The 23,530-nt window shown below is 42.4% G+C and overlaps 1 long non-coding RNA gene across 1 annotated transcript in view; it reads right to left on the bottom strand.

Moving 5' to 3' along the window:
• LOC109285962 (uncharacterized) overlaps window positions 1–23,530 on the bottom strand; it is a 571,893-nt gene that overhangs the window by 478,763 nt on the left and 69,600 nt on the right. The window contains exons 10-13 of the long non-coding RNA XR_009462697.1: window positions 17,814–17,934; window positions 14,031–14,116; window positions 13,622–13,683; window positions 12,887–12,960 (exon numbers count right to left, since the gene is read on the bottom strand). This is a non-coding gene — a long non-coding RNA (uncharacterized LOC109285962). The remainder of the gene's footprint in view (window positions 1–12,886; window positions 12,961–13,621; window positions 13,684–14,030; window positions 14,117–17,813; window positions 17,935–23,530) is intronic.

Here is a 23,530-nt window from a genome sequence, read left to right as displayed (position 1 = left end):
GGAAGGAGATTACGCTCTGGAAACATCAGATGGAATAGAAAACCAACAAGCAGGTGTGGGTGGACTTGAAGCAGCTTTTTAAGCAACAGAAGCTCATCGACCACCAGGCTTCATACACCGTCTCATTCCCTCCAGGCCTTGGAGACCATATCATATAAAGCACTCTGAACCCCCACCTCCCACCTGGCATCCCACTGAATGGGAAGGGCAAGTCTGAGCTAGTACACTAGCCTTGTGGAGCCTAAGCTCAGGACACCCTACACTCTGTCACCATTACAATGTCTATTCTTCTATTGGGTGCTTTTGTTCTTGGGGTTGGACACACAGTGGTTGTCTGCTTTCTTTCCTTTTCTGGCAGCAGACAGAGGTGATGACTCCACTTCCACATGTCATCTTGAGGCCGCCACCTCCCTTTTGGCCTCAGACAGGGTGTGCAGGATACAACAGAACATAACAACTACAAGTGTACTTACTTCAGTCACATCCAGCCTGCTCATTAAACATCTCCACCCCCTTACAGATGTCCAAGGGCTCTCTACGTGACCTTGCTATACCTGCTTAGTCTACAGTTAAATGATGAGTTTGTGCTATCAAGCTGGCTAGTATATGGCTTCAAGAATCACAGCCTGAAAGTATAGTGTGGGTCCCCTACAAGTGTGTCTACATCAAATAAAAATGTTCACACACACAGCTTGTTGAAGAAGCAGCTATACTTGAATATGCAGCCATGAGATCATCCACAACCAGCTAACATCAATGTCCGTAAAGTATATCTATGATCCGTTGACACTTGTATCACCATGAAAAACTACCCCTTCTCCTGATGTATTTGGAGGTTGAAGGTCAAAATACAGTTATGAATCCCATCTATAGCCCAGCCACAGTTCATAAACCACATAATCTCAAATACCTAGATTATGTCATATCATTGCCTTGAGTCACAAACTACCACAGGAGGACATGCTCAGTATTTCCGAATGCCTTGACAACAAACTCAATCATGGCTTTCCCAACACCAAGCTGCTTCCCAGTTGGTAGCAATCCAGAGATACCAGATTCCACAGTGCAAGCACCACCAACTTCTCAACAGATAGAGCTGTTCTTATTCTTATATCAGACTACTGAAGCATAGAGGCAAGTCTGACACAGAGATAAGGAAAAGCAGTCTTACACATGTGAAAGTTTGACAGCCATTGCTGGCCATCCCATACCTGCAGGACATCTCAGTTGCACAAAATATATGCTAAGTCTCCTGCACCTAGTACTTGTGCTCAATGGTGTTCAAGTAGTCTATGATAAAATCTGCCAGTGCTGCCTTTGGATGTCTCTGAAATCATAATCTTCAATGATTATGACATCAGGACCCAAACCAAACTTCTTTTCTACCAGTTTGTTGTCATTCCTACCATCTCAGAGCAATTTGCCAGGTATGAAGTCAAACGTGCAGATCTCAGACTGGCCTCCTCCAATATCTACAGACCCACTGATGACTTCCCTAGTCCCTGAAGACACCCATCTTCATAACAAGGGAGTGTTAACAAACAGTCCGCGACCACCTCCAAAAGCCAAAAACTCCAACCCATTCTCTGCAGAGCCCACTGTTTAGCCTCCACTCACTCTTCCTCTGCAGCTGCTCAATGCTCAGCTGCTCATTCCTATTTTTAGGGGGTGCAGGCACATCAGAATGTAATGGTTCACACTGAAGGATTCAATTATACTGAATTTCAGGAGCAACCAGGAAAGAGTGCCAACAAAACCAGGATGATTGTATGTTCTCCCGCAGCTAAGCAGTGATGTCTGCTGCAGGTGAATACCAAGCCTGGTGGCAGAATTTTCTAATCTAGACAAGGCCTCAGTGAGCTACGTTTTTTAACAATGCAAGAAATACTACAGTAAGGGTGTTGGAATAGTGTCACATCACATTTTATAGCTTTGGAAAAAAAAATGCATATATTCATGGCTTCCATGAACTAGGCACGAGCTTGAAATATTGGTCTTGACTTGATTTCCAGAGGAAAGTAATTTTCAAAGAAAATTATTTGTCACATTACCTACAATCTAGAAATCTAAACACAATCTTTCCTTAGCCTTTAGCAAAACCTATAATAATTGGACCATAGAAGGAAGTAATAATAATAATAATAATAAAGTGGAACACAAGTTGTATGCCAAACATCACAGCTTGCCCAGTCACTTGCTTTATCACTGCCCATCCCATCAGGAATAACCAAAGTCCTAAGTATTAAATGCCATTCCATATTCATTCAGTGATACTGAAGTCATGAGATAGAATGATAAACTGCTGATCAACCAACTATACGCATTGGTTATTATAGCATATTAACTTACAGTACACAATACTGTTTTAATTTCAGCAGAGCAGATGGCCAGCTGGATTCATGTAGAAAACTGACATGACAGCCAGTGCATCGTAGGACTTAGTATGGGCACTGACTACCTCAAAGTCCCTGAAGCAGGTTTGGTGGGGTTTATTTCTTTAGGCCTTGCTTATTTCCCCCTTGCAGAATCCGATATTCACAGCTATAAAATGCACTTTTGGAAGACATCTGTATTCTGGTGACACAAGTTACTTGCAGATTTCTGTCAAAATGCCAGGAACATTCACTTCCACTGCAGAATTGCAGAAAAGCTAAAATTCATCACTTTCTGCTTAAGTGTAAATATTTATGTGCAGCTAATGTATTGCCAGGAGCCCATAGACTAGGGTGAGCATACATACTAGGCAAACCAGGATAGGCCCAGCTTTTGTAGTCCAATCCCAGCCAGTTGGTCAAAAGTCCTAGAGCAGAGTCTGGAAGGAACAGAGCATCATGGTGTGCCAAGTAGGCAGGCAGGCAGGCACCGCTGGTGCTGGGTGGGAGCAAGGTAAGCAGACTAGAGCGGGGTGGTGCTTGTTCCAGTCCGCCCACCTTGCTCTCACCCAGCAGCAATGGTGCATGCCCATCCGCTTACCTAGCGCACCATGCTGGTTCTCCTCCCCACCAAACTCTGCTCTGGGACTTTTGACCAACTGGCTGGGACCAGACTATGGAAACAGGGACAGGGATGTACAGCCAGTTTTCATACATCCAGTTTTCCCAGGATGTATGATCACCCTACCATTGACTGTGCTGGGATCTACAAAAACTCAGCATCTCCAAAAAGATCTTTTATTTAGGCGCCTGCATATGGATTTTAGATGTCCAATTTTAGGCACTAACATTTGGTACTGTAGACTTATTTCCCAAATGGCTTTTCAAATCAGAATGACACATGGCCTCCCCCACATTTAGCTTCCTTACAATTTGTGTTTCTAAAGATAACTGACAGATGTCATCCTTAGTTTTCCTGGTGACTAGAATAGTTGATGCACTGAAATGGGGAGGAGCCACCCACCTGCTTGCACTCATTATGCTACAAATTGCAGTTAGTAATCATGCCCTTGGAGAAGGTGACAACAAGCTCTAGCAATTAATAAGTAGGAAATATTTCATACCTGGAACTTTTATGAATACTTTATCTCAGAACTTTTCAAATGCAATCAATCTGAGTTGGCCTTTGACCTACTGTATAATGAACATGAAATAGGTCTTGAGGGTAACTGCTCTATTTTAGATCTGCCAACTTGATTAATATTGATTTATCTACTCTCTATGGTAATTTCCCTTTGACAGTAACTCTCTGAATGGTTTACTGGAGGGCTACTCCTTTTGGGATTTGTTTCTCTGTTTCATGGGATGACAATTATTCTGATGGTCCTGAATTATTGGGATGGGATTGGAATACAGTAGGGAGATGAGAGTTCAGCCCTGATATTGAGAAAACTTATTTCAAAACTCAAGGGTAATCAAGAAGTCCCTCTTGTCAAGATTTCAGTGAGTTAGTTTTCATCTTTGACAGAAAAATTATGTAAAATAAACAAACATATACTGAAGTGCTTTACTATGTTAAATGTATACCTTTTCTGGTCACTGTCAAGCTTGACTGAAAGTCTATGGTTAAATTATTAGCCCTATAATATTAGGGCTATATTATTGTTGTTATTGTTATAATTGTTGTTCTTGTTATTAAAAAACTGGGGTTATAACCAAAATACCTTCAGCTGACCCTTTGATATAATGATATAGTTAAATACCCTGATAACAGTACAGTTTATCTTCCAAACAGCAAACATATATTTTTTAGGGTAGTGCCATCATTAGCAATAGGGCCTGTTTATTATAAGTTTTATCGAAATGTAAAGCCAAATAAAAATTATATAAAGAGAAGAAAAATGAATATTTTATTGGATAATAGACAAGTTCAAGTTTATCACTTTATTACTCGAATTCAACAAAAGCTTCACAAATAGGTCTTGTCAAAATGTTTCTGTCAGACCTGGTTTTCAGTGGAAGACCCTGGGCTTTCAACATGACAATTGTTTCCATTAAATATATTTGTTTCCAAAGAACAGTTTGACATGGAAATGCTGCCACATTGTCCTGTGGGACCTGTAGTTCAGATACCTCATATTTGTATTCACCTGTTGAGCCAGAGTCTGTAACCAGACTACATTTCCCATGCTAAAATACAATACACAGTTTGACATGAGAGACCTAAGTCCATTACGACAGATGTAGAAAAGCCAAGTTGCCAGCATATAGATGAGAATGGCAGCAAGAGTTGCTTGAACTGACTCCCATGAGACCCCACACTGGCCTTTCCAAGTGAAAAAATTTCCATGTTTCAATTTTTCCTAAAGACGACAAAACTTCCTGCAGGAAAAGAAATCTAACCAGCTCTATTCACAATAGGCATGTCTACACCAGATACTACTACGCAGTCATTACTGTGCGTATTTTTAGTGCTTGTATTAGCAAGTACTAAACTAAACGTGGAGTAACTGGAGTAACCATGCAGTAGTGCCAGCAAACATCTGTTAGGTGACACTACTGCGCAGTAGCATATTAGCAGTGTCCGTGCAGTGACATGCAGCTGTGCAGTATTTTTCAGCTACTGCACAATCAGTGTTTCATGCAGACATGCCTACTGCTCTTCTGATAACTCAGATACATCAGGGACTGCCACGTCAAACCACAATATCCATTAATTATTTTGTCCTCCAATTCTGAGTATACTGCAGTTCTATAGTTGCTCCTGGAAAACTGTTAAGGTTAAGCTCTAACTTATTTTGTTCTTTTTAATGGAGAAGCTCTCTGGTTGGACTTCTATTATACCGAGGCAGATTATGCAACTTTCTTTTAAAAGGAAAAGTAATTCTATTTTTATAAGTAACAGAAAAAGCTTTTGTTGTATTTTCTTCATAGTAAGTCTCTTGACTGTTGCTTAGCAGCCATATGCAGAAACAATGGAATTTCCAGTCAAAATGAAAATGCTGAAGCAAATAAACCTTTCATATTAATTACAAGATGGATGTAAGAGTTGAATTATTTCAAAACTCTTACACAAATTTGTTTCCTGCAGATGTTTAAACATAGAAATGGCCTATTTTGGATTTCTTAGTATCAGGATGAATGGTCTATAAAAAGAATGGACATACTGCTTTGGAGCAATGATTTACTGAGTGTTCTGGAAACTAAGACCAACATCTTCAAACTTATAGTTGGCTCCTAAACCAAAGTGAATGTCCATTAAATAATTGATTGCTTTTTGTGAGGATATGAGCACCCAAAATTGGGCTTGAAATGAATGGCATCTGCAGGTGTTCCACAGGAGCTTCAGGATAATTACTTAGTTGCTTACCTATGGATTTGGGGAGCTAGTGGTATGGGCATATGAGTAATTTACTGAGAAATAAAAAGGGGCTTTACTCCGCACAAGCAGGTGTACAGTAACTGCCAAAGCACACCTTCTAACCCATTCTAGCAAGTGGAAGCTAAACCACAGTACTTCACCCCTCGTTCATTAAGGGCTAAGCCACTACAGTTTAGCTTCTCCTTAATTCAGGCGAAGAATGAGCGTATGTGCAGTTATTACAGACCACAAGCATGCTCTTCCTTATTTGCCCTCAAGTAAATTGTTTATATATCAACATCTCATTTTGAACTATGAGGCACCCAAGTAGGAAATATATTTTTGTGGAAGTTAAATTTTCACCACATTTTTTAAGAATTTATTTCTGTTAAATAATGCATGTGTGATCTTCAATTCCCATTTTACAAGCAGAGTGACACTCATCTATGCCTACTTTGTTTTTAGGCACAGGTTTTCAGGATTCTTTTGTGGGGCTCCCCTCCTAAAAGTAAAGAAGGAAATACCAAAGTTACTCTTGCAGATCACAGCTGTACAGCTTTAAGGCAGGCATTTTGCTAAAAAAAATAGCACTCCATCTTACTGACCAAACAAAGCAACAGAAGGGCCCAAATTCTGTCCTCCAAGAACTCAGCTGACATCAATGCAGTATCATGTAAATAACTTAAGGCAGAATCTGACTGGAAATGCTTGCACTTTAATACTAAAATATTTGTGTTGTTCAGGCATTTAGTACTTTGGTTTGCTATTTTTTTTCAAGCTCAGAGTTGATCCACAGGGCATTGTCATTATGTTGCCTTCTCACCTTTCAGTTGATAGACAGACTTCCTGCTAGAGAGACATTATTATTTAACTGGATCCATGCATCCTGCCACTGAATTGTTTTACTTTTGTTCTTGGCAACTGGCAATACTCTAGGTAATGTTTCTTTTCTCATTTGGCTAATTCCTTCAGAACACTTAGCAAATTAACCCCATGTAGTTCATTTAGTAAACACAGGATCTCCTGAAAGGATTTAACAAAGCCAAAGTACCTCAAAGTTTCCAGAAAATTGTTATTTTTCTTTGGTTTTATCCTGTTTAAGCTTATAGAAAAAGCTCAGGAAACAAGCCCATTTTTTTTAAAATCCAACACATACAAGAGATGAGTGGACTGTGAGAGAATCAAGATAGAAATAGGTTTCTTTTTTAAAAGATACAATTTTAGAGAAATAATGCACTATCGCTGTCTCAGAAAAATGTACTAGAAGTATAATCAATCTGTCGGATAAAGACAGATTTTTTCTTTCAACTGTCTCCTATTAGTAAATAAAGGTTCCCTACTAACCACTGAGAGTAGGGATCCCACTGACAGTTTAACTCTTATTACATTAAGCTGTGTTCATTTAAACCTCATTGTTACCAGTTTAGGAAGACTTTAGCAATATACACTTGAAACCCTTCTACAACTCCAGTCAATTAGTTTAAATTCAAATATCATATTCAATATGCTATTGCTCAAGGCTAAATGCAGAACTCATTGAGTGAAATTTTATGGCCTATGTTACAAAGATCAGACATGTCCACAATGGTTGCTCTGATCTTAAAAATCAGTGACATATTAATAAAGTATATTCCACTTACCAGTGATCAAGAGCATACCTTCCCCATTTAAACACTATTTAAAAACTACCCTCTAACATGGCAGTAAATCAGCTTTAAAATGTTAGGGTGTCAGCACTAACCTATTTAACCACTTTGAGTTGCATTAAGAGCACAATTCATAGTCCATTGTGTCCAGTGACTGGCCATTGCTTCCATGGTGTTTGGATCAGGGCCTTAACTGTATAGGAGCAAGTTCCTGGCTAGCACATACCTTTTGCATCCAAACCATAACTGGGGACACAGCTTGATTAATTCTTCTTGTGTTCCATGTGACAGATCTTTCTTGCCCCTTAATTCAATGGGCCATATGGATCTCCAAGTAAGAGTGAAATAACAATACAGGAGAGTAGCAACAGGGATAAATTTAACTGTGTAGGATATCAGGGCATTCAGTAGCAGCATCCTTTGACTAATCAGGAGGTCATTTTAGCAGGTAAAATAGTACAATAAAATAAAAAGGAGATCTTCCTAGACTGCTGTCTATTCACTTGCATTCATGTTTCTTCTTTGCTTGTTCACTTTCTTGCTTGCTTCTTGCTTTGTACACAGGCTCATTTTGAAAATGCTCTAACAGCTATTCTGAATTCTCTCTAATTTCCCCTCTCCTGCATATAGTAGTTTCAGGCATCTTGATAGAGGGCATAAAAAATGGTTTTAGGAGACTACTCAACTTGAATAACCAAGATTGAGTAGCCAAAAACATAGTCAAAGAGACTAAGTTGTGATCCAGCCATGGTTTGAAATATCCACACAATTTCAGAAAACTGATAGGTTTATAAAACATCAACATCTTCTGGCAGACCATTCATAAGAAGAATAATGATGATAAATGATTAGCTATTAATCATATGCTCAATCTTAAAGATGACAAGGTTACCTACTAAAAAGCTAAAGATTCATGAACTGGTTAGTCTTTGAACAGGTGGTCACATGAAAAATGAAATACAGAATACAGACTATCCCCAGGACCAAATCCTCCACCCATCATGATGTGGTAGAATTTGGAATAACTGGCAGTCTTTACTCAGAAAGGGCTAAGTCCAGCAAGGGAGTAAAAAGAAAGTTAAACTGTCAGTAGGTGTCCTAGGCAGGGCATGGTGTTACTAGAGTGATTTAAAAAAAAAAAGAGAAAATTTGCAGCCAAAGGTGTTACTGTGCTTGTCAAATAAGAATTGCCAGAAGTTGCCTGGCCATGTTACTACTCCTGATCCAGTAGATGAAGCACAAGCAGATGGGAGCAAGCACTTCAGGTCAGCAGGCCAGGAGGAATATTATGCCCTGCAGAAACCATGAGGCACAAAGCAGATGGCTCAGAAAAAGAATGCATTACAGAAGCCTCAGAGACAGATCAGTAAGCAAATGCCTCAGCTAACAGTTTCTTCCACATGCAGACTTTAAGCCACTACTCCAGGGTTAGTAGAAGAGACTACTAGAAATAACTAAAGGAACTCTTTGGAGTCACTAGACAATGTGTAGGCAATTATACGCTGCTCCAGGTGGTACCATAGTCTCTTGCAAGTACTCCATTCAGTGTGGGAATAGAGTTTGCTCAAGTTGTTTAACACCATGTACTTTCCTGTGAATTTTGCTGAGCCTCTTTGTAGTAAGGAACTCCAGAATGCAGAACATCAGCGTTCTGACAAGTGCAGTGTTTAGCAAATCCAAGCCAATATGTGCAGGACTGAAACCAGCATGTGTTCTGGGCCAGGACAATATGCGAGTAAAATACACAGGAGACCTTGCCCAATAACTGCCTGTACTCCACGGATATGTCTACATGGCAGTATATTGTGCTAGATATGTAGTTCAGCCCAGTGCCAAGAGCCCCTCACTGTACAGAGCATTAAATTCACATAGTTCTCATTTTTTTCCTTAAGTACTTCATGATAGTATATTAAAAATGTGAATATTTAAAGGTGAATAACTTCTGACTACAACCCATACACAACATGGGATCAATTTCCTAATTATGTATATATAAAATAATTTTCCCCTCAGCAAGAAAACAAATTAATGAGCTGAATACAGCCATAATAATGCCACCACCTCCCAGACACCTATTAAAATGAAGTCAGAACACCAGAATAAGAGAGGTTTGCAATAATAGTTTTCAGGAAGTATAAACTCCAATTCCCTCCACTTTCAGTCTTTCTGCCATGGTTAACAATTACTGTACGTAAAGCCAAAGCTGCCCCGAAGGAGAACAAGAGCTGGAACTGCCAGCACACAGGCTTAGATAGCCAGTTAATAATTTAGTGGCAGCAAGTTATCAGGCTATTCCAGTACACATTCCTCCCTCTGCCCACAGAAATGTCTTCTTTGTGAGGGAATTTCTTTGGGAGACTTCAGCTGGAGAAGAGGAGCAGACCATTCTGTCTGCAAGCAAATGCACATTCCAGACTCCAAAAATGAATCTGGATACAGTGGAGAATTTTTCCTCAAAATTAATGGTGGTTACATTTTTTAGGACATTAAATCTTTTATGCAGCCCTGAAAAGGTCACTTTTTTGCTACACTGTTGCATTTTATTTATTATCTCTCATTTGAAAATTATCTAGTATGTAACTGTGTATGTCCATTAAGTATGCTTTTTAAAATACATACAAAGAAAAAAAAACTGAAAATTAATATATTCATGATCCACAACTTTAGATGGAGTGAACTAAAAATGTGCTCCAAAAGTTGAACACCACAATTTGGATATCACTTGACTGAAGGAAAAAAACAAGGCACTCCTTAAGAGAGTGTGTCTATGTGTATCCTCATTTCCTATTAATTATTTATTAAATTATTCAGGTTGGCATAGATGCAATGCATATTTATAAAATAGCATATTCTTTTTTTTCCTTTAAGAAGAGGGTGTCTAAGTCAAATGGAATTTAATCATATGTTCAAAAATATAAATGTTACAAACCCAAATAGGTCAATTTGAACACTTAAGGTTCTGCTTTCTGATTAAACAACTAGGCCCAATCCGAGATGAAAGCCACATAAAAAATTATTGTAATCGCTGACTCTCATAACTACTAGTTTACCTAGAGGGATTGCAGAATCACCACCACTGCAAGTCTAAGTGTAGGTTAGAAAAACATTTGTCTGGGATAGTTTAGATAGACATGATTCTGCCTTGAGCAGAGGGTTAGACTAGATGACCTGTTGAGGTCCCTTTCAGCCCTATTTTTCTGTGATTCTATGCTTGGATACAGAAGGTAGCAAAGAGCCCAAAGTAACTTCCTACCTCTATTCTTATGTCCTAATGTTTTGATATCCTTGTTTTCAGACTGCACCTGTGATTACAGTACAAACTCCCATGATCCCTGACTACTTTAGAGCTATACACTGTACACACAAATACATGAACTTTGCAACTTCAGACAACAAGCAGGGGATAACTGTCCTATACTATTCGCCACAAGTACACATGCATCCGAATGGGAAAAGGTTCACAACATCACTACCACACCACTTATTAAAATCTCTGAAGCCCATAACCCGCCTAATTCAGATAACCACCTATTGGAAGAGTTCAGAGACATATAGTAGCCAAGAATCACCCCTAATATCAGAAACACATTTTATATAACTAACAAACTGGGATACATATTTGCTATGACTCCACAAGCAAACTGCACAACTGAAACACTAGCCTTACAGATCTCAGTCTCTACTTTATAAACTAAAGCAAGTTATATCACCTTGTACTAACTAGACATGAGGATCCTGCTTCATAGGACAGAAAAGACTGGGAAGTACAATGGCGGCATGGTTGAGGTGGGTTATGGAGTATTACCCTTGAATTTCCAGATTTCTTAAATTAATTTTTTGAAGTACATTTTATTCCCTAAAGGTTCTTCTCCTGAGTAACAGAACGTTTTGACTCTAAAGATAACCCAGAAAAAGAAAAAAAAAAATGCATTTGTGCCTTTTCTTTCTGCTAAACAAAAGACCTAAAATAATTTTTATCAAGGGAAAAATAGCTGAATTCAGCTTGATTTTTTATTGAAAATTCAAGTCTTGTCTATCCCAGAATGCTTTATAGTAATTGAAATGCTTAGGAAATTATGTCATAAGAGAAAAAGACTGAGAACGACTGCAACTGAAAGACAGATTTTTATGCAGACTGACTACAGTACTTTGACCAAGATTTTCAAGGATGACTGAAGATGTTGACTGCCCAGATTGAGTCACCTTGAAGAGAACTGAAGACAATTCTGAAGTTCCCTGTGGAATCAAAGTGACTTCAAGGTGTATCTAGCTGGGAACCCAAAAACAAGCATCTGAAAATCTCTATTCCTTTTATCCCCCCCAAGTATGGACCTAAACTCTTCTTGACACCTCCATCTCCAGTGCCTAAATAATACCTATTTGAAATAAAGCTTTTGTTAAAACATTCAACGTTGCATCTGTTTATTTCTTGTGGTATCCTGCAACATTCAAGAGTTTCTTCAGCAAAATTAGGGAAGATAAACTTGATATTCTCATATTTCTAAGAGTAAAGAAACAACCAAAACCACTTTCCAGGTATCTTCCCAGCTCATAACAAGCAAAAAATGACATTTTTAGTGCCTTTGAAGGTTACTTTTCATTGGGTGCATCTACACAAAATGCTACTGTACAGTGGTTACTGCATGTTTATTTAGTATTGATATAAGTAAGTACTAAAATAAATGTGCAGTAACCACAGTTACTGAGCAGTAGCATCTGTGGATGCCTTTTAAGTGACGCTACTGTGCAGTAGCCTAAAACTACTGCACAGTAGCATGTCAGCATAGTTTTTGACACATGACACTACCATTCAGTAGTATCAGGCTACTGCATAGTCAGCATCTCATGTAGATGCACCTATTTAAAAGCAATAAGCTCTTTTATGTGAACCGTATTCATTAAATTTACCATATTAAAATTATAACTAATTTCTACAAATCATACCAGTCTGAAATCATACCATACTACACCAGTTTAAAACAGTGCTTTGGAAAAATGATATCATCATCAACAAAATAGGCCAAGCTTCTGCAGGTATATGTTCATGCTTAACTCTGTGGACACAAGTCCTCCTAAAGCCTCTGTTCTTATTTACACCAAGACATGTCTACACTGCCTCTGAGGGGCTTCCAACTCTCTAAAGTGGCAGCAAGTCTCTGAGCACAATTGCAGCACTCTCAGGCATGCTTCCTGGCATGCTCTGGGCTGCTCCAGGCCAGCTGCAGTGCACACTGAGGAGGAACACACAAACAGGACACACTTCAAGAGCAGACCATCCCAGGCTTACCACAGGGGCAGTTTATATGTCCTATAAAGTGCCTCTGCCACCAGTGGAAGTCAAACCAGATGTGACTACTTGCACATTCAAGTCCTTGCCAGACTGGGACTTTACAGACACCATGTCAGATTTGGTGTAGTCTTAATATGATAGAATTCAGAGTAGCCTACTGATATGCATACTATAGTGCTTATGAACTACTTATATATATTTTATACAAAATATTTACCATAGTTTCTGATTTCACTGGGAGTTGAAGGCACTCAGTAAATTATTGTCAGTGATTCCATACCAGTTATCTGCCTGCAAGATAAAGCAGTGGGTTATTTATGTCAGTTATTAAAATGGCACTACTGCATTCCTTTTTTCAGATAAAAAAGTGTGAGGACATTGATTTATCATGTTAGCTACATGTTTCTTTGAACATACCACTGCTTTAAAGTAAACACCAGTGGTAGTTTATTAAGATAACTAAAAGCAAAGGCACATCTCACCAAACAAATCTGGATGATGGAAATAGTCTTTGATTCAGTACCGTAATTAGAAACAGACACTAAAGTCAAATTACTAAAAGAGCATCAATCATTTCAAATCAAATTAACTGTTTGATTAATCAAACACCAAGACTGTCAGTCAGATAATACACTCAGTGCCCTTGTTCAATCACCAAAAAGGGTTTCCTCTTTAAATGCCCTAGATTTTATCAACCACTCAAAATTAACAAGATTAAGAGGAGTTTAAAAAAAAAAACCCAACAACAACAAAACTCCTGTAGGTAATCAGCCAAGTGAAAAGGTAGATGTGTTGTTTTACTAGCAACAAAACTTTTCTTTAGTCGTGTTCTTCAAAATCAGGGCCAGATTTTGCCTAGTTTGAATTCGTTGCCCAGCAAACGTGGGAAAAGTGCAGAGACATTTCCCATCCCATTTCCCTACATCAGACACAAGCAGAAAAGGGTACTGACCAGTTTGTATTTCCTCCTCTTGTGTTCTGTAGAACCATGGGTTCCTCCTCATCCAAGGGAATCTAAAGGTACAAAAAAAAAAAAAAAAAAGCAATATCTGTTCCTTCCTCAGTTGGTTTTCAAAGGTGCTAAGCAGCCACAGCTCCCATTTCATTTGTGCCTCAGATGCTTCATACCTTTGTGATCAGTTCATACATGTCCACAGTTAAATTGAATCCCTCCTCCCTCTTCTTCCTCATGAACTGCTTTCAAGAGAGAATTTTTATTTTCCAGAATATAGCAGGGATTTCGGGAGCCCCCTGTTATGCCACACTTCTACAGAGGAGACCAGATATGTTTTTTGCAGAACACAGTGATTTCCACCCAAAAATCTCAAAGAATTATATAAGAGGTTAATTAGCTTACCTACCTTGTGGAGATGAGACATGAAATGCAGCTGAATCCCCTTAACCACTTGGCAAACTGAGGCATGGATGGTTTTAGTGACAAGAAAGCCTATGGAAAAGCAAAGAATAGAATCCGATTACTCTGTTCTAAACTCTAGACCACACACAGTAGAGAAAGCACAGCCAGCTTAACCTTTACAAAGTTAAAACAAAGCTGTATATGAAAGCTCATATTGTTGTTTCAATATTCCAGCATAATAGCAAAATGCAGGAAGGAACTGTGATATTATGCTACAAAATTAATTTGTTCATTGCTTGTACTTTCATGGAAAGTATTAGCAATGTAGCACAACATTTAGCATTTCTTTGCTCTGACAGGATCAACTAAGAAGGAGAAACTGAAACTAAAGGATTGGTCTTGTACAATAAGGACCCAGCACAAAGAATGTAATATATCAATGAGAACCAGAGCTGACCCAAGCAGGGTGCAGGGCCCAAGGCAAATCAGCCCATGTGGGGCCCCGCCTCTACTCCAATGCCACATGCCCCGGACCCAGAGAAGTTGCAGGATGCAAAACCGGCAGCAGTGGTGCAGTCGCCGCAGACACTCTGCCCAGCTCTGTGGGGCCCCTCAAAGTGCAGGGCCCGGCACGGTCACCCTAATTCAACCCTCCCCCCCCCCGGGACGACCCTGAAGAGAACCGAGATTGGCACCCAAGGGGGGTGACTTGAGACCCTCTGGGTTAGAATACAGGGAGAATGCAGTGAAGGGGATATAACTGTAGGAGTCTATTACAGACCTCCTAACCAGGAGGAAGAGCTTGACCATGAATTCACTAGAGAACTGGCAAAGGCTGCATGCTCTCGGTGTGTAGTTGTCATGGGCAACTTCAACCACCCTGACATCTCATGGGAAGAGCATTCAGCCAAACCTAATTGATCACGAAGCTTCCTCAGTTGCATTGACAAGCTCTATTTGACTCAAGAAGTCTATGGGCTGACAAGAGGTAAGATGCTGCTGGATCTGGTACTGTCCAAAGGGGACGATCTAGTCAGTGACCTGACGATCGAAGGGAATCTTGGTAATAGTGATCATGAGTTGATCACTTTCTCTATCCATTTCAAAGCTGGCAAATCAGTCAGTAATGCAGAAATTCTGGACTTCAGGAAAGCTGATTTTCACAAGCTCAGGAGGTTGGTTGTTGAGGCCCTGAGAGACCATGATCTGACAGGGAGCAGAGTCCATGATGAGTGGTTGCTCCTTAAGGATATGATCCTAAAAGCACAAGGGAAGCCCATTCTGGCCCATAGGAAAGGTAGTAAAAGGGCTAGGAGACCTGTTGGCTCAATAGTGAACTCATGGACCTTCTGAATCTGAAAAGAGAAGCTTATAAGGCATGGAAGTTGAGAACTACCACTAAGAAGAATTATGCAGCACTGGTCTGCACCTGTAGGGAGCGGACCAGAAAAGCCAAGGCTGAAACCAAACTCGAACTGGCTACAGAAATCAAGAACAATAAAAAAAGTCCTTCTTCAGATACATGGGAAGTCAGAAAAAAAAAAACAAGGGCAACATCAGACCCTTGCTGAACCAAATCAGACAGGTGACAACCTAGGAAAAAGCCATTCTCCTCAATGATTACTTTGCATCAGTTTTCCACCAGCCCCAGGGGATCACCCTGCCTGACAGGATGCAGGACTACCAGGGTAAGAGCAATCATACACCTATAATTGGCAAAGATCTTGTGAGGGAACAGCTTGAGAGGCTGGACATCCACAGGTCAGCTGACCCAGATGGAATGCACTCAAGAGTGCTAAAAGAGTTGGCTGACATCACCGCACAACCACTGACAAGGATATTTGAGAAGTCATGGCACTCAGGAAAGGTTCCTGAAGATTTGAAGAGGGGCAATGTGGTGCCTATTCAAAGAAATCATCAACAACAGTCTAACGGAGGATTACATACCGAGAAAGAGCCAACATGGCTTCATTGCAGGTAGGTCTTGCCTGACCAACCTCATTTCCATCTATGACCAAGTGATGCATCACCTGGACAAAGGAGAAGAGGTTGATGTCATATATTAAGATTTCAAAAAAAGTCTTTGTCTTTGTCTCCCATGATGTCCTCATGGTAAAAATGGGGAACTGCAGCCTCAACAACCTTACGATCCAATGGCTGGGAACTGACTCTGTGGTCAGACCAAGCAAGTGATAGTTGATGAACCCAGTCAACATCATGTATGGTAACCAGTGGCATCCCAAGGGTTCAGTACTTGGACCAGTACTCTTTAATTTACTCATAAATGATCTGAAGTTGGGTGTCAGAAGCGGACTGGCTAATTTCCCAGACTACACCAAATTATAGGGAAGTGCAGTCAAGCTAGAGAAGTAGTTCCCAACCCCAGGTCGCAACCCAAATGAGGGTTGCAGGGGCAATACTGCCGGCACCACACACAAAAGATGAACCGCCCTGCATGCCGGGAGCTCCCCCGTCCCCACACCGCCAGCACGACTGCACTCTGCTCCCAGCAGTGGGGCATGGAAATAAGAGGTTGGGAACCACTGCACTAGAGAATTGGCTGGCAATTCAGGCCAACCTGGACAGGTTCGCAAGGTGGCCAGATCAAAACCTGATGACATTCAACATGGAGAAATGCAAGGTACTCCACCTCAGGAGAAAAAACCCACATCATACTTATAGGCTTGGCAATGCTATACTAACTAGTACCATGATCAAAACAGACTTAGGGGTCATGGTGCTAGTGACCACAAGATGAACATGACCTACCAACGCAATGCCACAGTCAGCAAAGCAAACAAAACTCTGGCTTGCATCTACCCATGCATCTCAAGCAAGACCCAAGAAGTCATCCTCCGGCCTTACTCAGCCTTGGTGAGGCTGCATCTGGAGTACTGCATCCAATTCTGGACTCTTTAGAAAGGATGTGGAGAAGCTTGCGAGAGTCCAGAGGAGAGCCACATGCATGATTAGAGGTCAGGAGAAAAGGCCTTAGGAGGAGAGGCTGAGAGGCATGGAACTCTTCAGCCTGGAGAAGCAAAGGTTCAGGGGTAACTTGGTGGCAGCCTATCAGTATATAAGAGATGTGCATCAGAAACTAGGAGAATATCTGTTCACCCGGGCACCCCAAGGGAAGATAAGGTCTAACAGTCACAAACTGCAGGAAAACTATTTTAGACTGGACATAAGGGAAAAGTTCTTTACCATCTGAGTCTCCAGAGCCTGGAATAGACTCCCCCCAGAAGCGGTGCAAGCACCTACTCTGGATTCCTTTAAGAAATGCTTGGATGCTTATCTTGCTGAGGTGATCTGGCCCCAGCTGACTTCCTGCCCCTTGGGAAGGGGGCTGGACCCGATGATCTTACTAGGTCTCTTCCAGCTGTAATGTCTATGAAATCTATGAAACAGCAGTAGATGTCATCAGACCTTTCTAAACTATGAAGTACCATGCTTTAGTTTAAATTATAGTGTGTAAATTGTGAAGAAGTGGGATGCAGGGTTTACTTGTGAATAGCAGAATTGAGGCTCCTCACTTTACCCATATGATCTTAGGCTAAAGCTCAAAGAGGTAGAAATCCCTCCTTCTATGATACCATATAATCCTGATATGCAATGGATTGTTCACAGGCAAAGTTGTGTATGCTTCACAATCAAAAAGTTTTCATTCTCGAACTTCACAGTAGTTACATATCCTGTTGTCTGTAAAACATCTATAAAAACAGAACCACAGACAGATTTTTTCACTGAATCAACTCACCCATTATTATTAAATACAGAAAGACTCTACCTATTTTGAGTTTGTGACAGAATATCAAGAAGATGTGTGCTTCTGAGGATATGACCATTTTCAAAAGACAGACTCGAAATGCATGTCCTTTTCAGTGTCTGATCTGGAGCCCACTTCCAGCCTGGTAAGAAAGGATAAAATGGAATGATGCCAAATGTGCCAATATAAAACCTCTAAATTCACAGCAGACAATTACAGTGAATGGAAAGAGGGACCAATTCCAGATTAAACAGTAGTAAAGCAAAGGCTTGAAGAAATAAAGCTTACCACCTCATACACCAAAGATTCTTCAAATCACAAGTCAGGATTGCATTTTGCATAATATCTACAGGCTGTGTAACCAAACAAAAATTAAAAATGTTCTTTGTAAATGGTGTTTTGAAAAACTGATAAGTTTTTGGCTTTGTTCCACCACTGTTTTTGATACTTACTCACTTATGATAACAAATTAAAACTTTTAATGCCTCTAGTTAGAAAACATTTTCAGACCGGAATACACATTATTCAAAACTAATGTTCTATATGACTTGTATTTAGCATGGAGGATCCTGGCTTTGAGACTATTACAAAATCCACAGATTCTCATAGATTGTAATGTTCTAATGCTGTCCATTGACATGTGAAGAGTCTGAGATATAAAGATATAAGGATATGTAAGTGATATTTCCAGTTGGAGTCCCCCCAGCAAATGCATTTAAAAAAAAAAAATGCATGTACAAAAATATCTGTATATGTGCTAAGAATGAAGCACAGATTATGGGAAATAAGAAAACAACTGGCTCATTGTAAAAGCATTTTTTTGCTTATATTGGCAGTTGGACAAAAGGTTTCAAAGAACCTTGTGTGGTTTTGGCCAATTGTTGCAATATTTCCTTCTCTAAGGACATTTGTGGGGGTTAAGGGAAGTTAAATCACATTAAAAATGGCAACCCAGTCCAAATTAATTTGCCTTGGTGCGGACCTTACACTTAGACCTGGTCTCGGTGACTGGAAATGTGGCAGACTTACCAATTCAGCCTGGCTCAAATGGGCTCAGAAAAATCTTCATTTTGATTGGTGGAGCTCATCCACCAGTCAGGTAAGGGCTGGGCGGGGCCAGCCCTGCCCCTTACATGGAGGGGTGGGGGTAGAGAGCCTCCCAGACCTGATTGAAGCCTGCGTTTTGCGGGTCTGGCAAGCCTTCAGAGGTGGGGCCTCCATAGTATATAAAAGGAGCTGTGTGCCCAGCACGCAGCAGATGCGTCAAGGGACAGAGAAGCCAGCAAGGTTAAGAAGAGCTGGGGAGAGTTTCCCGACGGTTGGAAGCTGTAGCCTAGAAGAGCCCCAGAAGACTCCCTTGGCAGGACCAGAACGATGAGCAGTTTCAGCTACAGCCCCCAGCAGGTGCACAGCGCAGAGCACAGGGCAAACCCTGGGAGCTGCGGGAGGCAGCTCAGGTCCTTGGACACTCGGTGCACATAGCAATACACAGGGCCACCAGACCCTGGGAACCACACATAGTGGCTCGGGTCTGCTATCCTCGGCATGCAGCTGAGGACACTGATGCACGCAGCAGTGCACAGAACCACCAGACCCTGGGAGCCGCACATGGAAGCTCAGGTTTGCTACCCTTGGCATGTGGCCATGGACTCGGTGCACACAATGGCACAGGGCATCCCAAACCCTGGGAGCAGTGCCAGGCTGCTCTGGTTTGCAACCCCTTGCTGGCATGAGGCCAGGCAGCTAGGAGGCACCAGCACAGTGTGGCAGAGGTCCAGCATGGCCTGGGTTTCAGCCCAAACCCCAATGGAGGGCAGAAGGCTGGGCCCTGGGTGGCCCCAACGAGGATCCAGGAGCCCCTCCCAGTCTGCTCCCCAGACCCGCGAGTACCCAGAGAACAGTTCCCCACAGGGGAGGAAGGCCTGAGAGGGGTTCCTGAGGGATCAGGGATGGGGTGGAGGGGCCCATCAGGGGCTGAGGAGGTACTGGGACCCTCTCCTTACTCCCCCTAGGAGCAGTGTCAGGGTTTAGCACTCTAGGGGAATGCCCAGTGGCCTTGGCCACATAAGTACCTGGAAGGGGGTGCTGCACCTCATATTTTGCAAATAGTTATTTATATATTGTTATCCTTTAATGTGAATGGGGTTATGTCATCTATCTGATGTTTACCTGTATTTACTTGTTGTTGTTTTTCTTGTCAGAACTTACCTGTTGATACCTGTTTATCTGCCTTTGTTGTACTTACCTGCTGCAGACAGCTGCCTAGCTATGTAGGGACCCATGCCCTTTTGAGGTGATGGTCCCTTGGGTCTTTGATTATACAGCATAATGGTATTTGGGCGATCTGGATATTGTATATATTTACCAATACTCTTTTATAAATCTGTAAATAGTGTTACCTGTATACTAATAAACCTATAAATAGTTAAGCTGTCCTGGCCTGACTGTATAGAGGATTAGAGGGGGACTGGCCTGCACAGCAAACCCCTCTCACAACACTCCTGCCTGACCACCTATCCCCTCCAATTGAAGTGGGGGAAGCACATACTGGGGTGCACCCAGATTGCAGAAGTCAATCAAACCAATAACTACAGAAGTCCTGCACACACAGACCAGTCTAACAGCCTAAGATAGACCTGGATCAATGTACGCTTAAACTTAATCAATCTAGGTTAGACTGGTGCATCCAACTTTACTACAGTTACCTGCACAGCCCCAGGGCTGGAAAAGCCCAGCTGCTCATCCCAGTCCCAAAAAAAACAAACAGGCTGTGTTTTTCCTACCTGCCCCCCTGGCACCAGGCTGCTTTGAAGGAGGATGCAGCTCAGCCTCTTGACAGGAGGCATCCTAAAAAGGGGGTCCGAGAGAGATGGGCCAGTGACTGGGTGCAGGCTATGAGATGGAAGCTGCAATAGAGTGCCGAGGACAGAGAACAGGCCAGGAAGAACATCTAGGAGCCCCAAGAGGTGAAAAAAACCCAGGACATGTAGGCCTGCAGTTGGTCCTAGGAAATGACCTAAAACTACACCCTGCTGGGGCTGCTTGTGGTGGGGCAGTCCTCAGGAAATGCCACACTAGTGCCTCCCTAGTGAAAGGTGAGTATGGGGTGCCAGAAAGCCTCAGCCCCCACTGCCCTGTGGGTGGCCCTGAGGAAAGGAAAGGTTAGGGGAAAACACCCTGCTACCCTCAGCATGTGGCCAAGGACTCGGTCCACATCCAAACGGTCGCAAAGCTTCCTCACGTGTGCGGATGAGCTCTGACTCAAGTCTATGAACCGGCGAGAGGCAAAGCACTGCTCGACCTGGTACTGGCAACGGGGGATGATTTCATCAGTGACCTAACAATTGGAGGGAAGCTGGGAGACAGCAACCATGAGCTGATCACCTTCACCATCTGCTGTAAAGCAGGCAAGTCAGTCAGCAAAGCAGAAGTCCTCGACTTCAGGAAACCTGACTCTGACAAGCTCAGGAGGCTTGTTGGTGAGGCCCTAAGGGACCACAACCCAAAGGGGAGGGGTGTTCAGGAAGAGTGGTTGCTCTTCAAGGGAGCAATCCTGAAAGCATAAGCAATGTCTATCCTGTTTTGGAGGAAAGGCAGCAAAAGGTCACAGCAGCCCCCTTGGCTCTGCAGGGAACTAGTAGACCTCCTGCATATAAAAAGAAAGGCCTATAATGGATGGAAGACTGGATCCACCCCAAAGGAGTACTCTGAACTGGTCCAGACAATAAAAAGTCCTTTTTTAGATACGTGGGGAGCCAGAGAAAAAGCAAGGGTAACATTGGACCCCTGCTAAACCATATGGGTCAACTGACAACTGACGCCCAGGAAAAAGTAAACCTGCTCAACAGGTATTTTGCATTGGTTCTTTGGCAAGGGCCATCCCTTGGGACTGGTAATCTGGTATGGGACAGCCAGGGCAAGGGAGAACTATTATCCCACATCAGTGTGGATCATGTGAAGGAACACCTTGAGAGGTTGTACTCCTTCGAGTCAGCTTATACCCCAGGGTACTTAAGGAGCTGGCAAGCACCATAGCTCGGCAACTGGCACAGATCTTTGAGAACTCGTGGTGCTCAGGTGAAGTGCCCAAGGATTGGAAGAAGGCCAATGTGTTGCCTATCTTCAAGCAAGGGAGGAAAGTAGATCTGGGGAACTACAGGCCCATCAGCCAAACCTCCATCCCTGGGAAGATCTTGGAGAAAATCAAAGAGACCATTCTTGACAAACTGGCTGAAGGCAACTTCTTGAGGGATAGCCAGGTTTGTTGCGGGTAGGTCTTGCCTAACCAATCTCATCTCCTTCTACGACCAGGTGACATATCACCTGGACAAGGGAAAAGAGATTGACGTCATATATCTCGACTTTAAAAAAAAAAAACTTTCGATCTGGTATCCCACGATCGTCTTATAGAAAAACTGGCCAACTGCAGCCTCAGCTACATCACAATCCACTGGCTGGGGAATTGGCTTTGTGGTCAGACCCAGAGAGTGTTAGTTAATGGAAGTCAATCGTTGTGGTGTGCCGTGACCAGTGGGGTTCCTCAAGGCTCCATCCTTGGGCCTATCCTTTTCAACATCTTCATTAATGATGTGGACATTGGTGTCAGAAGCGGACTGGCCAAGTTTGCTGATGACACCAAACTTAAGGGTAAAGCATCCACACCCGAGGAGAGGATAGTGATCCAGGCTGACCTTGACAGGCTCAGAAAATGGGCAGATGAAAACCACAATGCAAGGTACTCCACCTTGGGAAGAAAAACCCACAACATGCTTATAGGCTCGGCAGTGCTACGCTTGCTAGTACCATGGCCAAAAGGGACTAGGGGGTCATGACTGACCACAAGATGAATGTGAGCTACCAGTGTGATGTTGCAGCTGGCAAAGTGAGCAAAACGCTGGCTTGCATCCATAGATGCTTCTCTAGCAAATTCCAGGATGTCATCCTCCCGCTGTACTTGGCCTTGGTGAGGCCACCCCTGGAGTACTGTATCTAATTCTGTGCTCCACAATTCAAAAAGGATGTGGAGAAGCTTTAGAGAGTCCAGCGAAGAGCCACGCACATGATCAGAGGACTGGAAAACAGGCCTTCTGATGAGAGGCTGAGAGCTACGGGACTCTTCAGCCTGGAAAAGCACAGGCTCAGGGGGGACCTGGTGGCTGCCTATAAGTATATAAAGGGTGTACATCAGGCTCTGGGGGAATGCCTGTTCACCAGAGCACCCCATGGGATGACAAGGTCAAATGGTCACAAACACGTCCAAGACCGTTTCAGGCTGGACATAAGGAAGAACTTCTTTACAGTCTGAGCCCCCAAGACCTGGAACAGACTGCTGCCAGAGGTGGTGCAAGCACCTACTCTGGATTCGTTTAAGAGTCAATTGGACATTTATCTTGCTGGGGTCCTGTGACCCCAGCTGACTTCCTGCCCCTGGGGCAGGGGGCTGGACTCAATAATCTTCCAAGGTCCCTTCCAGCCCTAATTTCTATGAAATCTATGAACCCCTGAGAGAAAAGCAGCAGACTTGGGCAACAACAGGGATGCCAGGAGGGCCTGAAGCCCAAAGCCTGAGAGTGAGGCTCGGGCAACAGTACAGGTACCAGAAGGGCCTGAGGTCCAAGGCCTACATGAAAGTGGGGTCTAGTGGGAGACCCAAAGGTGAGTGGGGTCCAGGTATGTCAGCAGACACCTGAGGCCCAAATGAACCGTAAATCAAGAGTGCGGTCCAGGCATGTCGACAG

Source organism: Alligator mississippiensis, chromosome 5, assembly GCF_030867095.1.
Source record: "Alligator mississippiensis isolate rAllMis1 chromosome 5, rAllMis1, whole genome shotgun sequence".
Classification (NCBI taxonomy): domain Eukaryota; kingdom Metazoa; phylum Chordata; order Crocodylia; family Alligatoridae; genus Alligator; species Alligator mississippiensis.
The sequence above is the reverse complement of the archived record's forward strand: the minus strand, read 5'-3'. Positions and strand labels throughout refer to the sequence as shown.